Source organism: Hirundo rustica, chromosome 5, assembly GCF_015227805.2.
Source record: "Hirundo rustica isolate bHirRus1 chromosome 5, bHirRus1.pri.v3, whole genome shotgun sequence".
In the NCBI taxonomy this organism is placed as follows: domain Eukaryota; kingdom Metazoa; phylum Chordata; class Aves; order Passeriformes; family Hirundinidae; genus Hirundo; species Hirundo rustica.
In genome coordinates this window covers 36635007-36650328 of record NC_053454.1, presented here as the reverse complement: position 1 = coordinate 36650328, position 15322 = coordinate 36635007, and the positions used below count along the sequence as shown (strand labels likewise).

Sequence of the window (15322 nt, the reverse complement as noted above, 5' to 3'; positions counted from 1 at the left end):
TCTCCTGTTTCTGTCTCTGTGTCTGATTTCTCCTAAGTTACCACCAAGAGGATGGCACAGCCTTTTTATTTTGCTAACTGCAAGTCACTGTTGCTCTAGGTGAAACAAATGCAGTTTTTCTCTGTATTATATGTTGCCAAGCACTTTTACCTGCTGATTTAGACTTATTTATCCATTGTAAACAAGGCAGCAATATCTTGTATTCCTCAAATAGACATTTCAGGAACAAACATCATTGGGCAAATTTTGCACTAAAATAAATACTGGAACATTGAAATAAATACTGTGCAACATCCCAAGATTAAATAGGCTCACGTGTAGATGCACAGCACTTAAAATATGACACAATTTGCTTTGAAATAACTGAGAAGACGATGCAGATTTCTGGGGCAATCAAAACTGCTATAAATGCCGCTCCTGCCTGACCAGGTCATACAAGCCCTTCCTTGAATGCACACCTTGGGCAGTGGGGCCACACACAGGCCTTTTCCAGCCTCTCCTTTGAATCAGTCACCGTTGAAGCAATTCAGATTAAAGGTGGTACAGCCACTGTGTGCCCCTGAAGCACATGCACCAATGTTCTCTGCATACATGGACTTCTTTGACCTTATGCTTCTCATGTCTGACCTGTGTTTCCCCTGCTCTCATAAAAAGCCCCTCTCACTCTACATTTTAGTCATTTATGCAAACCATCCTTTTGGGATACTCCCCTTTTACATTCACTAGTGTACGTTACTAATCCAACAATTTCTATTTCTGTGTTGGTGCCATTTGACTTTTCAGCCACCATGAATGAGAGTCCTAAATATCTAACATTACAAAAAATTAAATAGGTTAATTAAATATGCATATGAAAAAACCAAAACAGACCAAGCTCATAGGTATGGCATTAGCTCAGCTATTACCCATTTGCAGAGTATTATCACAGTTTTCTTATTAGCTTAGTAGATGTGCCTACTAGATGCCTATACCAACTAGATGCCTATACCAGCTTTGCATGCATTTGCATGCACACAAAAAGGATCTTATTTTCTCAGTCCTAAGTCCTCTCACTGGTCTGAAGGAAGCAGGGAAGTAAAGCTGAATAACTCTTCCAAGTAGTTACCTGTTCTAATGTGAAGGTCTTTAAAGTCTTTATTTTTAGAGGCAGTGAATAATTTCAATTAAATCTCACACTTATTTTTTAAAGGTAAACAAACATATTGATTTTTCAAATATTTACTTGGAACTATTGCATTTCATTTGATTTTAGACTTGCTGATAATGGAGAAAACAATCAATAGAATACTCAACAGTCCCTTACTGCAATCACTTTCATACCACTGCAGAGTAGAAAACCAGCTAACCAGGCAGTACACTAACCCCAGAAACATGTGAAGCCACATCAAAGTCAGGGTATTTCGGTGTCTTTCCTGATGCTTATGTCTTCTTTTCATACACTTAGCTAAGGAAAAGCCCTGAATGAACCCTATGCCTAAGAAAAGAGAGTGGAAAAAGCTGAAGGGAGGGTTGTTCCAAAATAAAAATAGAGTTTACAAAGTGTGGTGACTTGTGTAACATGCTTTCATTCTTACTGACATGCAAGCCAGGCACATCTGATATTCAGCTGGCTTTTTTTCACACAAGATAGTGGGATTATATCAAACACACTGTGGCTCACCGCAGCAGAAAGGGAGGTGTGCCACATGACTTTCATTTGACCAACATGAATAAACATGTCACTAAAAGCTTTCTTAGGAAACATTGTCTTCTTGAAATAAAAAACATATTTTGAAAGAGAGCCCACAACAGAAGTCATGGAATCTTTAGTCTTTGCGTAATAGGGAACATTTTCTGGGATAACCATCATGGTGCAAGTCATTGGGACAGCCTGGTTGTTGGCCTTCAAGTAACAATGCACAAGGGTTCCAGATACTCCATGTTTAGCAGCTGTTAAAGGTACCTTGAAATATCAGGGAAACTGAAGTCCAGCTAGAGTGACTAGCTGTTAGTTTTTATGCTGGCAGTGGCCCAAATTGTGTTCATTTTACTCACAGGAGCCATCCAGCCGAGGTCAACGCAATGACTCACAGGGACCAGAGCGCACAGGACTTGGCGCAGAGTGACACAGAAGTGCAGATGTGGAGACTACTCTACAGCCAGAGACAAACAAGATTCACAAGGCAAAGAAGGTTTTGAAGTTGTTTCTGCTGACCTGTTCATGCACTGAGACCCATCCAGACAACCACAACTCCCTCACGGTAGAGTTTATTGCTAGTGTGTTATTTATGGTTTCAATAACCTCTATCCCAAGAACTCACCAGTTCAACAGGACCCACTGACATTTTTTCTGAGCACCTACTGCGAGTTAGGTCCAACTATTAGGCCTTGAAGAGAGAATGCAATTATAGATTCACAGTTCCCAAAAGAGCACCTTAACATGTTCACATTTCCCTGTATCCACAGTACAGGAAAGTATCTTTCCCAAGACATCATGTGGAATCTCAGACAGTTTTGTTACTCGAGATTAACCTTCCAATCCTATTCCTGATATGTCACCCGCATACCAGAAATGAGATCTTAGAGGTTAACTTCTAATTTTTTATATATTTTAACAAGCCAAGTTGTGGAAATATTTTGCAGCTGTATTATTTTCCAGTACACGTTTTTTTCAAATTCATAAATCTATTCATTTTGAGTAGATACTCCCAGATGTCACAGCTTCTTCTCTAGTATGAAGGACCTGGAAAACTCTGTGAAGAACCTCTGAACAACTGCAGTTTTATGAATTTTCATTCCATTTGGAATACGTCACAGTCAACAAGTTGGAAACGCCACCAGCTTTGACTTTGTGGAGCCTTTCTATGATTTTTCTCTCTGAGGGCATTTTTGACACTCCCCAAAGAAAGCAGGAGTTCCAACCTACAACTCCAAATGGATCACTAGAGGCAAAGATCACCTGCAGAGTAGCTTACTACACGTGCTACTCCCACGAGCATACACTCTGCTTAAGTACTCTTTCCAGGTTCTTCCTTGACAGTGGTTTTTTTTAGAACATCCCTTCAAGGGGAACTTCCAAACCACAGAAACGGAGAACATTACGATCTACTGCTGACTGTGATTTGCACTATCAGTTTGGGAGAGAGAATAAAAGAAAGACAAAGGGAAAAAAAGAGAATGGGAGAGTGAGAGTTTGGCAGAGGCCTGTTAGTGATTTCTACACCATCCAAACTCTGGATATGAAATATAGAACAACCTGGGAGTAGACCGGAGGAGATTGAATATGGCATATTTTGGATGAGGGGAAAGCCTATCAGCTAAAGAATACTGGGCTGGAAATTAGATCAGCCTCATCTCTGACATATTCTGACTTAGCGCAGAAGTCTTATTTTATTCAGTTTGGTATTGTAGTTCAATTTTATGCATATAGACTTAATACAGGCCTTCCTTTAGCAAGGATGTGATTATCAGCTTCAAGATTAACAAAATAAAAATATTTTGGTAGACATTTTAGAATTTCCTTACAACTAGATCATTTCAGTGAAATGTATGGGCTTTTTTGCCCTCAGTATTTAAGTTCTAAACCATTTGGGGAAAGAGACTGGTTGTATTGCTGACTTTTCACATATATCACATATATATTGCTGACTTTTCACATATATCACATATATATTGATTTTATTCCTTTGGCCATTAGTTCTTTGCAGTCATACTGGCAACATTAGCTGGCTTTTATCAGTAAGTCACTGACACTTCAATATTCCACTTTAAACCAGTAAACACTGGTTCATCTAAGTGCAAACAAATACTTTTTCAGCAATCAAAGATAGATATTTGCTGTTTCAGCAGAAAAAACCCAGGTTCCCAGTTTTCCTGCCTGGCTCTTGAAACAGGACGGTTCTTAGTCTGTTCCTATGCACGTAGCATCCACCATCATCTCATACACAACCCCGTCATACAGGCACACATAACAACATCTCACCCTCCTGTTCTTTTGCCTTAGAAATGAGAGGTGACACAGGTGAAGACAGTCCTCTCTGGAGACTGCCACTGGTATGTCAAATCCACCTCATCCTGGCCATGCCCTCAGTGGACAGACTTTAGGTAGAAAAAGGCTGTTTGTGAGCTCAGGTGAAATGCCCCCAATTTTTCTCATTAACACCTGGCAGTACTAGTAGTAATTTCTTCCCATCCCATCCTACAATGGTGTTGCCCTGCTGTTGTGTCCCTATCCCTCTGGGAATGAATCCATATATGACACAACCCAACAGATTCATTCAATGTACAGGAAGGGGCTACTTTGTGTGCTAATTGAAGTTTAAAGGACATGAGAGTTCACATATTAAACATGACTGGAAGTGTTTCTAATTCACAACTTTAAATGTAGATCAAATGTTTCCGACCTTATCTCAGCTTAACAATAGATTCAGGTACAAAAAAATCAGAGGGGGAAAGTGGTTACAAGCACATTCCTGAGGAGAGTTAATAAAATATTCCCTGTCTATCAAAGAAATATCTATACTTGTACTCAAATTTTAAATAGATGTTAGCTTTAATTAATTTTAAATACCAGAGTAAGGAAATATTTTTTTAAAAAAATAGTAGAGTACTACACCCCTGCTCACTAAGAGAAATTAGACATCTCCACCGAGAAAGAGATAACAGAAATTGCTTAAATCTGGCTACATTAAAAGCTGGAAAAATACTTTTTGTCTATGAATGTTGTCAAGACTGAGCTATTAGCATTTCACCATTCATTTACATTACTTGCTACAGAAGCTGACCATCACAAAGTATTTGCAGAGTGCATTTGCATTACCTGGGTAATTCTGGGCAAACCGAAATAGCCCACTTGCTCTGGAATTTCAGTGGTTTTCTCAGACAAATGATAAATGAGTTCTGTACATGCCAAGTTACTTGCATCAGTGTGTGTAGCCTGATTACAGGGTAATAGAATAAAACACTAACACTAGCATCAGACATATTGCTTATTTGATGGTTCAGCTCTTTTCTAACTAAAGTGCATCCTACTAGATTTGTTACAGGCCTCCCTCTTGCCATGTGGAATCTAAGGAAGAGCCTTGAGCTAATCCCAAAGAATACTCTCATAACCTAGCCCTAGGCAGATTTTACACTGATCCTTCACACTGCAATCAAACCTTGTTTAGTTTTGTAGTCTAAGTCTGACGGCATCTGCTTTCTGTCAGCTACAGAAAGCCATATGTGACACTGGGCACTGGAAAGCAGACAAGTTTTGTATTTTCATAGGTTACACCACATATTCAGGACATCACAAATGAAGAGACAGGTTTTCTTAACGTTAATCAGGGGCAGGATTGTGTTCCATAACACCAGAAGTTTAGACATGATTTAAGCCAGTCACTACAAAACTATCGCTTAACAATTGACTCATCTCCTACAGGAATAGCTCCTCTATTCAAGAGCAAATGACAACAAAGAATATTTTGAACATACACAAGAGGCCACCGAAGTGACTCATGCTTTTACTCTTTTGTTTTAGGCTTCTCTATGAACCTTGGCTTTCCTGTATCTTTCCCCAATCTAAGACAGAAGGAGAGAGCCAACACTCTGGCAAAATTATTGGCCATTCAGTCATACCTGCTGAGCTGGGAAAGAGTTCATGGAGAAATAAAGCATTTTGGAAGGCCTGCAGGACCAAAGTCCTCAAAGTAACCATGCCAAATGTAAACAGCATGAGTAGTCTTGTGTCAGCTCTTGGGTTATCTTACTTAGCATTTTATTTTTCTTCCATTTCTCTGGGAAAGTGAGATTTTGTAAAACACCTGGTCAGCTTTGCTAGTTGAAAGGTAGTGTAGGGAGAGAATTTCCAGTCAAGTTCAGTATGATCTGATCAGCTTTGCTTCTTGCCATCACTCCCTCACACAGACAGTTCTCACACCACCATTCAGCTTTAGCTCCAATACCTGGCCAACAATATATGGACATAATACCGCCTTACGCAATGTTGCCCTTTCTAGTGCAGCCATACTTGTAGCACTGTTTTTTCTCATCCAAAATATGACTATGTTTGCATTTTTTTATTTGCATGTAAAAAGACATTTTGGCTTCTTCCACTAACTGCTCTAGCAGCTTAGAAAGTAATTTTTAGCTTTTCTTTTTTATTTTTTTCTTTCCAGGCATCTCCATTCTCTAAGTCAATTTACAAGAACAATCCCTTGTAAATGTTGCCTCTCATATTTATTGTGGTGTCCTAATTATCTCATTCTTTGCAGTATTTCAGGCACCCTGTATACCTTGCCTAGCAGCTACATGCTGTTGCTGACATCAGCATAATGTCCTTGGTGGGAAATTATGCTAGTTAGAAATATAAAGCAACAATAATAAATTCAAGGGAAAAAATGCAAAAATGCTCCATGACCTCCCTGACTAACTGTTGTAATGGTCTGAAAACTGCAGATGTTTTTCCACTAAGTTTTTACAATGTTTGTTTTGAAATGATTCTTTCTTAAATCATGTTGTTTTCCTGTTGTAATTTCTGCAAAGCAGATGTGACATCTTGGGCTTAAGGGCTTTAAGCTGATTTTGATGGCTCAGTCTTGCTGCTATTCAGGCAGCACAGAAACTTCTCCTGCTGTGGAATGGGATTCTCTGTGTAAAGAACAAAGAATCACCTGGGAGGAAAGGGGTTGTCCTCACTGTTGGTGTTGGGACTTGGCTGCTGGATTTAAGGAAAAGATCCATCTAGTGCCTAGTCCCATATAGCTAGTTCTTAGAAACTGGAAGAACACAATGGGCCGTTATCAGCTGGCCTAACACATCTCTATTTTCAGCAGCCTAAGGACCCTCATATGCACACAGAGTAGTGTTACAGCAAAAATGGGTCTGAGAATGGCAGGAACATGGATTGCATCCTTGGAAGCATTTACAAGATAATTCTTTCTCCTAAAATTTAAAAAAAAAAAAAAAAATCTACAGGACAGTTAGGAACTGGATCAAATATATTACCCTCTTATATAACCAAGTTACAGTCAGAGCAGAAAGTTTTCTGCCATCATATGTTCTCAGAACAACTGCAAGAAAAGCTATGAATATCCAGCTGGTGAGAGTGATCAGGAACCGTAAATGCCTTGTCTGTCTGCCAGTTAAGCTGCAAATATTTTCAGTGAAGTTCAGAACAAACTTGTGTAGTTTTTTCCCAGTCTACAGTCTTAGGTTTCACCAAAATCTACAAAACTAGGAGGTTTATACCCCCAAAACCAGGTGGTTCTTATGTAGTACTACAGGAATAATAAAGGAGATGGTTTTTCTCCCTTCCACATGGCCCTGCTACCCTCCTCATCCTCAAGGCCCTCTTACAGACTCCCACCTCTCAAAATAGTTCTCCTTGGGCAGGGAGTTCAACTTGTGGTTGCCATTCAAAGGCTTTTGTGACAAGTACAGGTTGTATTCTGGAGTTAGCCAGACAGGCTGTGGCTTGTACAGTGCAGTGAACTTGAACACTCATTAAACACAGCTCCAAGACAGAGCAACATACCTTATGGAGGCAAAACAAAAGCCAAATAATGATGGCCTTAGGCCATCATTAGAGCATCTTACCAAATCTGGGATAACCAACAATGCAGAAACATTAAAAATGGTGATTTCAGAGCTGCTTGGATACTTAAGATATTAATTATTTTGAAATATGCTTGACAGGTCAAATGCTGCCCATAAATTTCCAGTGATGGCTTAAGGGCTATATAGGCATGATTGAAAGAAAATTATGGTCATAAGTAGACAGGAACTGAAATAAGAAGTTAACCCAGGGTGGCAGGCAATAAACCCAGAATTAATGTTTATTTGATTTTTCAGTATAAAAATAGCTAGGTTTTTCTCTTTTTACTCATGCTGAAAGGGAAGCTGCACAATGTGGAACAGTGAGACCATGCCTTCGTCAAATCCACCACTCAACAAAATTCTGTTACAGGTGTTACTCTAACTTAAATCTCTGTGTCCATATTTTATTTCTTTTTCACCTTGAATCAGAGACAAGACAGCAAGCAGTGTAGTCCCATAAGGCATAAAGAAGGCTGCTCAATAACCAAACTGAGCCCTCCACCTCCCTAAAGATTGTTCTTTCCAAGCTGTTCAAATATTGAATAACTCCAGAATATGATTACCCCCTCTACTCTATCATGTGCCAAAGTTAAACTAACCAAGCATTGTAGTATAAGATAGTTCCTTGAACCAGCTAAACTTGCACATTGTTTATCTCTCTACCTGAAAGGACCACCCAAACAGAATACCAGGTAAAGGTTATTGGCCATGCTCTGTGAAAAGGAAGGTGCAGGAGAAGAGGCTGTAGATGACACAGCAGTAAGGTGATTTAGTGAAACACAAAAGAGATGGAAGATTTCTGCTCTTTTCCTGGTTATAGCCACTGACAGCTGTAAGAAAAGCGGTCACATAACTTATTTGGCCTTGACTCAGTGCATTCTTAGTAAATTGGAGGCAACCCCATTGAAATGTATCTGCTGCCTAAAGGCTTTTTGAGCCGGACAAAAAAATGCAACACTTTATTAAAATAAAACTAAATTTTTATATCAGAAGAGGGTGAGGTTTTTTTCTTAGTGTTAAAGATAACAAAAATAGAGCACACTACTTTCAAGCAATCACAGAAAATTCATTTGTCTAAAATGTAATATTATAACTTGGTTTAAGGTCAAAAAGAATAACATTCCATTCACTAAATCTGATGCTAGTAAATATCCTTCTATTTTACACCAATGAATAAAGTCTTAAATGAAGAGATGCTATCTGAACCTGGGACTATAACCAGCTACTAAAGATTATTTCCTTTCCAGATAAACTCTGAGACATATAAAAGTAAGAAAATGCTAAATAATCAGTTGAGACCAAAAAGGTTACATTCTTAGATACCTTTTGGAGAGTGTTTTAAAGACCATGTGGGGAAAAGCTGATGAATTTAATAGGGTATTTTCTTAATGTGGGTCATATTAAAGACTAAGGTTCTTAAAAAAAAAAAAAAAAAAAACAAACCCATAATTGCCAGTGCCCACTAAGCTTCGAATATGGTATTTCCTGTCTGTTTCAGTTCAGATCAGTATCGGAACCCAGTTTCCCTGCATTTTCTGCTCTGAAGTCCTTCCACAGCCGTTGTCTGGAATACAAGGTAAGACAAAGCATGTTTTCCATATGCAGTGAAAAAGTCACCACCCCTGTTCAATTGAAGCAAGGAGTGAGACATTATTATTTACCGTCGATGGACAAGGGTGAGCCAGACTCTCCCAGCTTCTGATTCTAGTGCTGTATAGCACCATCTTCAGACAGGTCACTCACAGGGTGATCCTCAAAAGATGACTGAGTACCAAACTTTTAGTGGATTTAAGGGCTCACATCCCAATCCGGGGAAGCACTGTATAGGATCATGTGGCTTTCTAGACCAGGATTTCAACTCATGTGCTTTCCTTTCAGCCTGTAAAAATGGACAGAAAGCTGTAAGGAAAGGTCAAAAGAAAATTCGACAAGATTGGGAATAATATTCCCAAAATCCCATGTTTTTTTCTTAAGTGAAGTGCCTGAATACCTTCTGTGCAACTCCAGCCTTAGTTTCTTTTTAAGCTTATAGAAACAGAACTTCAAATCCGGCTCTGACATACCATTAACTTCTTTCCTGGCCATTCACACTGTAGCACTGAAACAACAATTTTGAGGCTTTCTAGAGATATTTGAACTTTCAGGGAGAGAACAGAGATCCAAATGGTAAAAGAAAATTATGTGAACCAGCAGCAAAAATCACTCTCTAGAAGAAGGGGGTGATGGAGTTTCAGCTCTGTTCAAGAACCATAGAATGGTTGAGACTTGCACATGTCAGCACTTGCACATGTCAGCAGTTCATACATTTGAAAAGTTGTAAACTGGTGTGACAAAACTGAGGGAGAATTGAGGAGAATTCTTGTATCATTGTGTATAAACAAATGGCTTCAACCCACTTACTGGTACCACTTACTGGTACTACCAGTAAGCCTCAGAAAGATCCTACAAATTCTTGATTTCAACCATCTAGAGACAAGAATAAGATGAAAAATACAAAATATTTATCAGAACAAGCCTCAACCCATCTGCAAGCCTGAGCACATCCATGGTGGAGAAGGCATTTTGCCACAGTAAGGAGCCATACCACTAGGACAGCTGATGAAGGTGTACTGGACTGTGTTTAAAAAAGGGGGAGGCTTATCCTATACTTTGCAGGCTTTTAAGCTGCTAAAAACACTTTATAAATTCCTCTGGCACCAGGAGCTACATAAGGAAAACATAAGTTTTTCTATATGAGCATAAGAGCTTTTAAAGCTTTCAAGGAAAGCTCAACTCAGTGCTTATATTATGTTTCCAATAAAAGGAGAGAAAAAAAGAGGAAGAGAGATTTTTGTATGCAACAATCCTCATTTCAAGCCATCGGTACCCTCTGAAAGGATTTGCTATACTTACACAGCTGTTTTCCAAATGTCATGCAACCCAGTTCCAGGTGATGGGTTTGTCACTGCAATTTTTCATCAGTACACTAAAGAAAATGCCAAAACCCAAAATTAACAACCAACTAAAATGAAAAAGACTCACACCTATCTTTACCCACTTACTTTGTGACACTCCACTCAAGCATATGAAAGAAGGTCAACTTTTAAACCTACTTTCTATACAGCCTCCCCTCAGTTCACTGCACAGTCTTGAGTATGCCATCAGAGCTGACATATGCATTTCTGAAGAGAATAAGTTTGTGCGGGGAAAGAAAATCCCAAAAAACCCAAATAAAAATTAACTAGTGTTTTGGGGTTTCTGCAGAACAGTTCTAATCTGACATTTAGTTTGCCTGCATTGTGTCATACAAAAAAAGAAAAAAAAGCCTCAGCTGCTGTCACTGGCTGCATGTCATAAAGAGAGGCTGTGTTTTGCACTGCTTAGACACAGTAACACCAAGCTGCTTTAAGCCACTGTAGAATTTAATGTCAATGTGCCTCTTGGAAACACAATAACACCATAATTAGGGCTGGCAAATAACTTGCTACTCATTAGCTAAGAGAAACAGAAGCAAACTTAAGTTGTATTTAAATTGACTGTTTGTTGTGTGTTGAAGGTAAGCCAGCTATTCTTACCAGTGGGAGACAAAGTCTACAGACATAAATAAATATGCATTAAAATGTTTATTTATGAACAAATGCATGGACTTCAAAACAGAGATACCTCAGGGAACACTGCTGACAGGCATTACATATCCTTCGAACCTTGAAATAATCAAATGCTAAGTATTGTGCCCACATGCTATTTTTAACTCTTAAAATGTAGCATTGACCACAATTAATACATGTGTGTATATTGTGATTAAAGTTTAAAATTTAAGAAAAAAATTAAGAAAAAAGAAGATTTTTAAGGGTTTCCATAAGAGTGAGGCCCCAAAATATTTTTAAGCAAGAATTATAGGTGACCTGAGACAATATGGCTTTTCAAAACAATGGAAAGTGTGTATAAACAGCAGTAACTAAGTAGCAGTGTTACTAACCTCAATTGTTTTGATACAAATATATTCTTCTTAAATAATTATTTGATTTCTACTTGGAAAATATCTATTTGTGGTACACAAAGAGCTTTTAGACAATGTGTGACTAAAAATCAACTTTTAAACTGGAAAATCTTCATTAAGCAGACAGAAAAAAACTAAGATGCAAGTAGGTCACCCTTCACTCTTACAAATTTCTCAAGCTGTCATCCAAACAGCACATAATCAGGAGGGCTGTGTTTCAGAAAACTAGACTCCAAGAGGGAGGACATTCAAACTTTCAGGAAGCTGGCCAAGGCTTGCAAGTATGGGATTGATTTCTTGCTCTCAAACGGATTTCCAGTGTATCTTGGCTTACATTACCAAAGGGATTCCAAAAGTCTAAAAATCAAACTTAGTAACAAATTTAGCATCAAATATTCATCAAAGAATATTTGCTTAACTTGGAAGCACTCAAGACCATCAGCATGTACGCTTCCTAGTTTCCAGTTAATAAAACTCTCTGGTTTATAGCAAAACAAAAACATCTTAGCTTTACCACAGATGAACAACTATCTTCTAGTGGCACCCCCAAGGAACACCCTCAGGGAGCCTGGGCAGCGGGCAGGCTTCCATCACCCACTCCAAATGGTGCTCGCATTCCTGCTTTTCTTCCATCTGCTGGGAGTAGGACACGCACAGACAGACTTCCTGCACGCACGCAACAGAAGTAAACTGTACCCATGATGAGACTGCCACACCAGCTCTGTGGGCTCTGTCTCGCACTTGCGCACCACTGTCTTTGGGTAAGCAGAAAGGTCCAGGTGAGACACTTGGGCGCTGCAGGAATAGGGCCACACTACACGGATGGAAAATACCTCCATCTGGGATATAGCCACCGAGGGAAAGGAGTGGTGAGTCTTGTGCAGCAAGCGTTTAGAAACTTTTCTAGGTCACGGTCCAAGGGGAGAACAAACCATGGGGACTGCAGCATTTTCTAACACAGGAAAATCCATTTCTTGAATAAAAATATCCTGACGGTTTGGCACACCTGTAGTTGAGGACTTTAGTGAATAACACCACTACGCAGTAAAATGTGCTTTCTATTGTGTTGCATGAAGCCAATATTTAGACTAATTTTACTTGACATTTTCCACTTCATATCATTACTTTTTCATCAATATGGGGGAAAAAAAGTAGTAAGATAGATTCCCCTGAGTAACATTTTTTCAGTATGAAGAATTTGTATAAGGGATTCTGGCCAAGATACAAATATCACATAAAATAATCAAATGCAATACCCTCTCCACCCTCAGCAAGTTGAAGGTAGACCTGTTTTTTTTATTTCCTTCTCCTCTGTCCTATTTGAGGTACTACCATGACCCATTGTGTTATGAGAACAAATGAGCTCCTGGTTTGATTTTTTTTATCTGCTGTACAGCTCTAGTGAGGTTTTAACTGCAGCTCACACTAGCAGAGAACATAAATTCCTATCACTAGCATATTCAATTTTCACGCTACATAGTGTGGCACGGCAGTCTGAAGGCCTCCCAAAAACATGCAGTTTAGACGTACCTTTAGCAAGATAGAAGTACAATTTTGCTGAGGAAGAAACTCCACAGCCTTAGCCAGATATTCAGGAGTGCTATGGATGCTACAGGTACAGTTCCTCCTTCAGCTGTTCATCCAGAGAGGTGAAAAGACATAGGTAAAAGCTGATAAAATTATCAACTCAGTATTTTACTGTTCACCTGAAGTGCGGCTGGGAATTCCTCACTTACACAATCAATTTCTGCCAGTTTTAACCAGCAAAGTTCTGTTCCTTAAGACAAGTTGGTTGAATTTTTCCTTATAAAATGGTGACGCAACTTCGTGCAAAATACCAATATTATATCTTGAATAATACAATATATTCAGATTAAGTTTCAATAAAAGGACATACAGTTACTACAGGAAATTGAAACTGCCCTACTTTAACATAAACTAAAATTTTGTGCATCTCCCTCTCAGTCCAGCATTAGTCACTAACGAAGACAGAGTACCAGAATAAAGAGATCCAAGGTCAATTTCTAACCCAGGTGGCCATTTCTAAGTGCTTCTGTGTGACAGCTTTCGGCAGCAGAAAAAAGGCAACTGGTCATAGTTTTGTACATACACAAATCATTAAGATTTTTACTTGCACTTTATACATATTAATCAGGCACAAACAGTCCCAACAAATGCCATGATCAGGAACAGAATTCTCACACTTGAAAAAGAAGTTTCTCCTTTGAGCTATCAGCATCTCAAGGACGTACCAGGAAGTGGTTATTTAAAGAGTTTTCTGATCTTTACCAAGAACTTTTCTGCTAAACGAAAAAGAATGTACAAGCACAAAAGCAGCAGTGCTTTGTGTTATGGTTCTTGAGGAAGAACAGACTTTCCTTTTCTTCCCTTTTCAGTGAAGGATCTTCTACACTATGTGCAGTCCAGGAACATCTCTGGCACTGACATTTTAATGATCCTATCCCACAAATTATTCCCTTAACCGATTAACCTTATTGTTGTAACACTACACTAGTCTAATTTCGCTTCTAATTTGGCAGAATTTTTCTGTCTGCCAAGACCACTCGTTACTTTGAAGCACTGTTTGAAACTCAGCTCCAACTATACAAAGAGAGTTCTTAAAATAGCCCATGAACTGTGTGAGTTAATGCCAGAATGAAATCAGATATTTGTCTGTGCTCTTCCAGCTATTTTATTTGATGTCTCCTGAGAAGAACCCAGAATCTGCATTTATTTACTATACTTCATATAATGCCTATGTATGGAGAGAAGGGCTTGATGGGTATATATAACTGTGATAATCTCACCTGTGAATTCACAGAGGATAAGATCATGAGCACTCATTCACATGAATGTTCCTTTTATGAACTGCCAACCACGGGATTACGTCCCAGGACAGAAACCTACAAAACAGGAGAAAGCAAATACACACAGCAACAAATACGAATGAAGTGCAATCAACGGTTTAAAGCACAGTATCCAAGGGTGCACAGAGGACATGTAGAAAGACCAGTTCTTCTTGGGAAGAGATACTGGATGAGTCTCTGCTGTTGTAACTGTAGGTGTATCAGTTGTTATTCCTTTTTGTTGTTGTTGTTTTTGTTTTGTTTTAACTGTGAAGGTGTTCTGAAGCAAAGGATTTGGTAAGAAACCAGAATTTGCTATATATTAATTCACATTTTACTCAAGTAGCCTGAAGTCTATGTTTCAAAGAAGTCTACATGGACAAAGTTTTAGTAGGGTACATTTTTACTGTGTTGCTAGTATTTAGTACCGCTGCAGGATGAATAAATAAAATGTAAGCAGAGATGTGCCTGAAGGGGAGGGTGTGATTTACAAGCAGTAGGTAGACTCTTATAACAATGTTTTAAAGAGGTCATGCAACCATAAAAAGGATTCAGAAAGTGTAAATTTTTGAATGATGCATTATCTGATAGAATTTTCTGAAGCCACAAGGCCCTCCTAACCTCTAAAATAATACGTAGAACAAATAATGCCAAAAAATTAAATACAGGAAAAAATATTTGTTTAGAAAGAAAAAAAGTAACTCTATATGAAGACATGAGTTCAGCTATTTTAAATCTACATCATTAGATGTTAAGTTGGAACAACTTTTATTTCTTCAAGTCAAAACTTCTGGAATTCTCCTAAAGATACATCTTGGGTAGATAGCAATAATCTATCACCACATCATTATGCTACTAAATTAAAATAAGCTGTATTATGTGAAGTTTCAGGTAACTACTTTACCAAACGTTTGAAAAGCTACCTTTTAAACTAATGGGG

At 38.6% G+C, this 15322-nt stretch overlaps 1 long non-coding RNA gene across 1 annotated transcript; it reads right to left on the bottom strand.

Moving 5' to 3' along the window:
- Positions 1 to 8924: 8924 nt before the first annotated feature.
- Positions 8925 to 14440, bottom strand: LOC120753502 (uncharacterized). Its single transcript, XR_005701131.1, has 4 exons — positions 14344 to 14440; positions 10450 to 10522; positions 9219 to 9436; positions 8925 to 9121 (listed from the first exon to the last, which is right to left on the bottom strand). It is a non-coding gene; the product is annotated as an uncharacterized LOC120753502 (long non-coding RNA).
- Positions 14441 to 15322: the final 882 nt, after the last annotated feature.